Consider the following 7,633-nt stretch of genomic DNA (forward strand, 5'->3'; position numbering starts at 1 on the left):
AGGGAGGCTTTTGATAGAGCGAGCAATACCTGAAGGGCGATCTTCACGTGCAGAGGGTCCTCTCTCCTGAGAGTTACCCCACTCAAATGAGTAACCCTCTTCTGCAGGATAACTTTTTCTGAGGCGAAGCCTCCTTGTGCGGTGATCTTTTCCAGGAGAGAGTCCTTTCTTTGCAAAGTTACCCTTTTTGGATAAATGACTCTCCTCGTCAGGGCAGCTTTTGAAGGGGCGATCTCTCACTGCAGCGCTAGTCTTCTCTGGTGAGCGACCCTTCCCTGCCAGGTGACTTTTTTCAGATGGCCGAACTCTCCCTATGGGGTGACCTTTCTTCTCTGTGGAGAGTCTTCTCTTCACAGAATGGCCTCTCTGTATCTGGTGATCGCTCCCTGCAGAAATAAATTTCTTGACTGAGGGGTCTTTCTCTTTAGGGTGATGGTTCTCAGTAGAGCGACCTCTCCCATCAAAGTAACCTTTCTCAGTAGAAGCACTCTTCTTAGTAGAAAGTCCTTTCTTTGCAGGTCGACCTCTCATGATAGGGCGGCCTCTCTCAGCCAATCCACATTCCTCTGTAGAGTGACATTTTTCTGTAAGACGGCTTTTCTTGATAAGGCGACCTCTCTGTGTGGGAAGATCTTTCTCAGATGAATGTCTTTTCTTAGAGAAGTGACGCTTCTTCCCAGGGAGGCGCCTGTCAGAGGGGGACTTTCCGGCAGAGGAAAATTGCCCTATAGTATGATGTTTTCCAAGAGAATGGTGTTTCCTGGCAGAGGAACTCTTCTCTGTAGCACGATGTTTCTCAGCCAACAAAGGCTTCTCAGCCAAGGTGCTCTTAACTGTAGTGCAGTGCTTCTCAGCAGTGGGACTTTTATCTGCAACGTGATACTTCTCGGGGGAGGGATTTTTCTCTGTTCTTCGGGATTTCCCATGGGAGCGACCTCTCTCTATGGAGCGACTTTTTGTGGCAGGGCAACCCTGTGGTCTTCCAGGTTGACGATTCCTCTGCTCGGCTGGCTTTTGTTCTGAGGGGCGATTTCTCACCTTTCTGACCTCCCTGTAGATTGGTGTCTGTTTCCCGAAGTCTACTCCTTCCCCAAAATGTTGGTCACGAACATGAGGTCCTTTCTTTCTGGAACTCATTTACATAATACTAACGAATTCCCAGGTTTGCTAGAATAATCTGGGAAAATGGACTGGGCAAACAACCCAGAAGTCTGTAGTCTGAATTAGTTCTACAGCCAGGACCAAATCTCCCGATTGTTTACCAAATTTAGCTCTTTTTTAAGGACAGTAGAGGAGCGGCACTCTGCATGTCTAACCGCCAGCAGAAACTGAGGTTTCTCTGGAAACTATCTGTAAACAAACGTCATCTTAGGGGCGGGCTTACGCCCTTCGGCCAATCGGTAGTCATATGTAAATTATACTATGTTCCATACCCAGATGATTGGCCCACCACTCTGATGTCATAGTGGTGACATGTGGGGCAGGTGAGGGGGCGTTTTTTAAAGACCCAGGTTGTAGTTCCGATACCTGTGCTCTCACCTTGACCCTACAAGAAGTAGAAGGGCTTTGACACTGGTGTTTGTGGGTGTTCCTAAGAAATTCCACAAGCCAAAGGCTCATTTAATTTGGTTGCCTTGCTTTACAAATTATGCCTCTAAACAACTGATCTATTTTAAATAAAATGATATTAAAAAGCATGCTTACTGCTGTCAGTGTGTGGTGACCTAGAGACTTGTCCACTGGCAGAAGGAGTCAACAGTTGATATTAACCTTCTTCTCAGCTCAGTCAATGTTACATTTATTATTATAAATTTGACATGACTGACTGCTTTCATCTGTTGGTTAAGTGTATGGAATGAAAACGTTTCAGAGAATTTTTTAAAGGTTCTGCTAATAAGATTAGTTTTAGAAAACTTTGCAAAGCTAATGATTCTCTTTAGTCAAGGCAGTCATTGTTTCTGGGACTATACTTTTTAAATTGGAAATTGAAAAATAATTTCTTTTGGGGACTACAACTTTGAATTAAATTGTCTTTCCATGCAGCTGATATTTACTAGAATATACTTGTTGGAATGTATTGATAACAATTTGATGTTAACAAAAATATGTATTGTCATGTTTTCAAATACAAAATATTGTCATTTAAGGCAATAGGACCAACTGTTAAAATTTCAACTCATCAGATTACATCTAATAAAAATATTGTTTCACTTAAAATACTCTGTTTTGTTATTAAATAACAGCTGGCATTGTTACTATTTGAATCAGATATACAAAGTTTACTATATATGGAAGGAAGGAATATCACTTAGACCCTTTCTGTTCAGATTCATTCCTTGGATGCTGACTTCAGCTGACTTCTTTTACAAACCTTCCAGGTGCTTGTTCCTTATGTAAGAGTCTGATGTAAACAAACACCTAACTACAGTCACCTTATCCTTCTACAGAGCTCTGGTACACGGCCCAGCCAGTTGTACAATTACATTTAACTCGTGTTAATCTTGATGTCAGAGTTTTTCTCATGTAATGCTCCCCACAAAGTCATCCAGTTACTACCCCCTGACTTGTTTGTGTCCTGCATCTCTGCCAACTGTCAAGTTATCTCATGGCCCCTTGGATGGATCCTCTTGGAGACACTCTAACTCTGTTTCCCTCATTGTCCTTCTGTCAGTCTTGAAACAGTTACTGAGAAACAGATAGGAGAGAGGGGACCTGTGGTTCATATGTAAAATAAATTAAAAATAATAAAGAATAACTACAAATAAATTTGCCATATGATTCTTAAAAAAGAAAGAAAAGAGTATAAATCACCTCACTTTGCCTTGTGTAATCAGCTCTCACAATGAAGCCTGAATGGATAGTATTAATTTTAAATCATTTATCCTTTCATGCTCTCAACCCAGAATAATGTGTACATGTGTTTGTGTGGGAGGTGTGTGTGTGTGTGTGTGTGTGTGTGTGTGTGTTGGCCACTTGCTGAGATCAACCAATGACTTGAAGGCAGTTTAACACAATAAATCTCCACCTATGTAAGGATGTAGGTTGATAATACATGTGCACTTTTGAGTTGTTAGGGTCAGTGGGGTTCAGTAAAATAACCTCCTCACATGTAAACTTTGCTAAACATTTCTATAGGAAAGAGTTTCTTTCTCATACCATGTTTTCTATGTTAGTCAATAAGTGTAGAACAACTGGGGTTATACATAGGAACTGGTCTCCTGTGCCCGTGTATTGCAGTCTACTTCCCACTTTCTCTTCTATCAGGTTCAGTGTGGTCAGACTTTTTTGAGGTCTTTAATCCATTTGGACTTGAGTTTTGTGCATGGTGATAGATATGGGTCTATCTTCATTCTTCTGCATGTTGACATCCAGTTATGCCAGCACCATTTTTAGGGTATAACCTGTGTTCCAGGTTTATCTCAGTTGGCAGTTGAGTGAAGTAATTTTTCGAGGGTGTTCACAGCAACTTTTTGGGAGGTCGTGGTCTATCATACCATATTGGGATAGAATCAATCCATAGGGTCTGGTCCTCTGTGAAAACAAAAAAAGACCCTCTCCAAAGCATCATATCCTTAGACCCAAATTTTGAAATCGTAATATCCTTATATCCATTCTGGTTTAGCTTGCCAGCCCATGTAATGAAATGTCTCCCTGTACTTAGCTCCTTCACAGTCAAAATTTTTAAAGAAAACACAATGTACATAATCCAGACTCTCTGTGAATTTTCCATTTTTACGTGGCTTATTTTTCTTTATTTTTCTTAATCTATAAATATCTGTACTCTGTCTCTTTAAAGATTTTACCCTTTATTTTTTAAAGGCATTAATTTTATGCTCTCTCTATATTTTTTCTCTCTCTCAAGCCTATGTACACTTATCCAACATTGTGATGCATAGAGGTCTTTTATGTCTGAACCTGTCATATTATGAATCTGTAATTTTTTTACTATCCAGGAGCATTTCTTAAAATGTTAAGCACTTCTTAAAAACTTAAGTTGCACCATATAGGGGTAATACAATAAGGTACCGCCTGCTTCCTGCTGGGTCTAAACCTTAACTGCACTATTATTATGGTAATTACGGCAGTTCCTGCCTGAGGTCAGCACAGTTCAACATGGAGCAGTCTCCTCAGAGCCATTTGGTGCCCCTGAGCCACACATAGTTCCAGGCACATAGCAAGTCCACATTGGAGCCACAGTCAGCAGTTTAATTCTGAGACTGAGCATGCAGCAGAGAAACTCTTTTCATCCAAGTTACAGCCAAATCTGACACGCAGAGCACCACGCAGTCTGAAATCACATCTCTGTATGGCGGCATGAATCCGCCATGCTTGCTCTTCTGCCTGCCTAAGCCTGATTCGGCCGTCTGCCCAGGTGCAGGCGGGGAGCGCTGAGCCATCCGCATGGTCTCAGAACACTCTCCTTTCAATCCCAAGTGGGAACAGAAACATCCAGTCCCATAAAAGCTCTTGAAATGCTTTTAAAGCCAGAGTTTGCATTGGCAGCACAGCCCCAGGAAGCCGTGCTTTAAAATGACGCAGCTTTTTTTCTGCTGCTGTTGCCAAATCAGGAAATCTCTCTACAGCATGCCACCAACAAATAGCAAAAATCTGTGTTAAACTCTCTCTCCCTTATTTTTAAGCCTTCTCAGGTTTTTAAGTGGATTTAGCCCCACGTTGGGCGCCACTCTGCTGTGTTAGGAGCGGCGAGGCAGCACCTGGCCGCCCGCACGGCTAGCTTTACCTGAAATAATTACACGGAAACTGTATTCTTTTAAACACTGCCTGGCCCATTAGTTTTAAGCCTCTTAACCCATTTCTAGTAATCTATGTAGCACCACGAGGTATGCTTACCAGGAAAGATCTTAACCTGCATCTGTCTGGAGTGGGAGAATCATGGCGACTCCTGACTCAGCTTCATTCTCCCAGCATTCTGTTCTGTTTACTCTGCCTATCTAATTTTATGTCCTATTAAAGGGCCAAGGCAGTCTCTTTATTTAACCAATGAAATCAACACAAAACAGAAGACTCCCACATCAAACTATGCTTCTGTAAACTGCAAGTAGTTAGCCTCTGAGATGAAAGCTTCAGAAGTTGTTTTAAGATTAACTCAGCTAAGAGTTAAGAGTGTAGTGGCTGGCATGGGGCTTGGGAAGCTTGGGAAATACGATGAATAATGATGTTCTGATTTCAAAAAATCTTTGCATTTTTGTGAACCTGCCCTGCAGCTGATGGCCTGTCAGCTTACATCAGAATCCTGTGTTCCTGTACTCATTTCACCTTCCAGATATCCCAGATTCAAGACCCACTTCTCTGCTGAGGCTGGTCCCCAGCAATTGTTGATGTATATTGTATATTCTTTGTACTTATTGTATGTAGTTTTTCTTATATTAGTTATAGCCTTCTTTTTTATTTTAGACAAAAATGTAGTAATATTTCATTTTGAATTTTAATAAGTAAAGCTTGCCTGAAGACCAGAAAGTAAAGCAACCACACTGATCAGCCATACAGGTCAAACAGTCGTGGCATACACCTTTAATCCCAGTAGCCACACTAATTTGCCACAGAAACCGGGTAGTAGTGGTGCATGCATTTAATCCCAGCACTAGAGAGGAATATAAAATGGGAGGAGACAGGTTTCATTCACAGTCTCGTTTTGAAGATTCTTGGAGGCAAGATCACCACTTTTGGACTGAGGTAGAGGTAAGAGCTGGCAGTTGGCTGCTTTGCTTTTCTGATCTTCAGGTTGAAACCCAATATCTGTCTCTGGGTTTTTATTAATTGTGCTATCCTTAGGCTTTACATAACCAACTGCAAGAGAGAAAAGTCTGTTGTGCTGTTCTGTGGCTGTGCACATAGCTCATCATTTTAAGAACTTCCAGTAAAAAGATACCCCAGCTTCAGTTGAGAATGAAGATCTCATTCTATGGCAAAGTAATTAAGGCTTGATTGTGGGGAGAGTAACAGTACAGGCAAGAAACCACATTTATGCTACAACTGTGGAAGTATAGAAATATGTCCAGAAATGAACTTTTTGAGTTGTTTATTTTAGAGGAAGAGAAGTGGGATGTGAAGTGTTGGGTGGGGACTTTAACTTTTACCTTCCCTTTCAGTCCCCCCTCCAAATCTTTTATTTGCTTTTTCCTCTTTTCCCAGTTAATTCTTACTGTATTCTTTAAGGATTCATACTTTTCATGTGGTACCCTTTTTCCCAACTGCCCTCATGTTAATACAAACATAAGAGATTTTCTACGCAGAAAATGTAAATGATGATCCAGGAGGCCAGAAACCCTAACAGAGATGTACCTGGATCTACATGGGAAATAGAAAAAGACAAGATTGCCTGAGTAAATTGGGAACACAGGGGTCAAGAGAAGGTAGAAGGGTAGGGGGAGGAAAAGAGGGGAGTGGAGAAAAATGTATTGCTCAATAAAAAACAAGAAAAAAAGAAAAGGAAAAGCAGATAGATCTGAAGAGATGATTTCATTTGATTCTTTCATTACCGTCCACATACCCTCTCATCCCAATCTCTTCCAAGGTATGCCTAGGTTTGTGTCAAGCTGACAGAAACCAACCAGCACACTCAGCTAATATTGACATACAAAATCCCCTTTCTGACACTTAAAATACTCGTATGTTTTTCTTTCATAGGGGACAAAACAGTGTATTTCTTCAATGACATGTTATCTTTCACCTGGAAAGTTAGTCTCAATTTTATATCTCTTAAGCCTTTATTTTTTTTTTACGTTTTCTTTGACACCTTCATATTTGAATGTCATGGTACAATGATTTTTTGAACCTTTTAAATATTTACCAAATGGACCCAGAATGCTGTTAACCTCATTCTAATTCATATTTCTTGCTTAGATTGTGGTCAGTTTTCTTTAATTGTTTTCTATAGTACTTTCTGCCTCAAACTATAGCTTAACCCTCTTCATTGAGTAGAAGATTGATTTGGGACTTTAAATTTCTTATTTTATTTATTGTTATTTTTTGTTTATCTTGTTTTTCTTTTATTTTTTATTTATTTTTCTCTCATGTACGGCATTCTGACATCCATGTATTCACCCCCTTCTTTTTCCTCCTAGCCTTTCCCCAACACATCTTCTCTCTGCCCCCATTCACTCCTCCATTTCCATTCAGTAAAGAGCAGGTCTCCCAGGGATATAATCAAACATAGCATAACAAGCTGTAATAAGAATAGGCACAAGCTCTCATTTTAAGGCTTGTGGGACTTCTAACAGTTGGAGCAAGGCCTGTCTCTGACTTTATGGTTATTTTTTTAACCGTGTATGATTGTTTTCCCTGAATGTATTTCTATTCACTTTGTATGTGTCTGGTCCTCTTAGAGGTCAGAAGAGGCCATTGGAATCTGTGGAACTGGAGTTATGGATAGTTGTGAGCTGCCGTGTGCATGCTGGGAATTAAACCTGGGTTCCCTGTTAGTGCAGCGAGGGCTCTTATTTGCTAGGTCATCTCATCTCTCCAGCCAGCCAACAGCTATCATCATAATCATGTGAGAATGCATGTGTGTGTGTGTGTGTGTGTGTGTGTGTATGTGCAGGTGAGGGTGCAGGCTCATACATGCTATGCTACATGTGTGGTAGAGGACAACTTTGGTGGGGGGAAAGTTTTA

The sequence above is a fragment of the Alexandromys fortis genome, unplaced genomic scaffold (assembly GCF_014885135.2).
Source record: "Alexandromys fortis isolate MF-2015 unplaced genomic scaffold, M_Fortis_MF-2015_v1.1 scaffold_83, whole genome shotgun sequence".
NCBI lineage: Eukaryota > Metazoa > Chordata > Mammalia > Rodentia > Cricetidae > Alexandromys > Alexandromys fortis.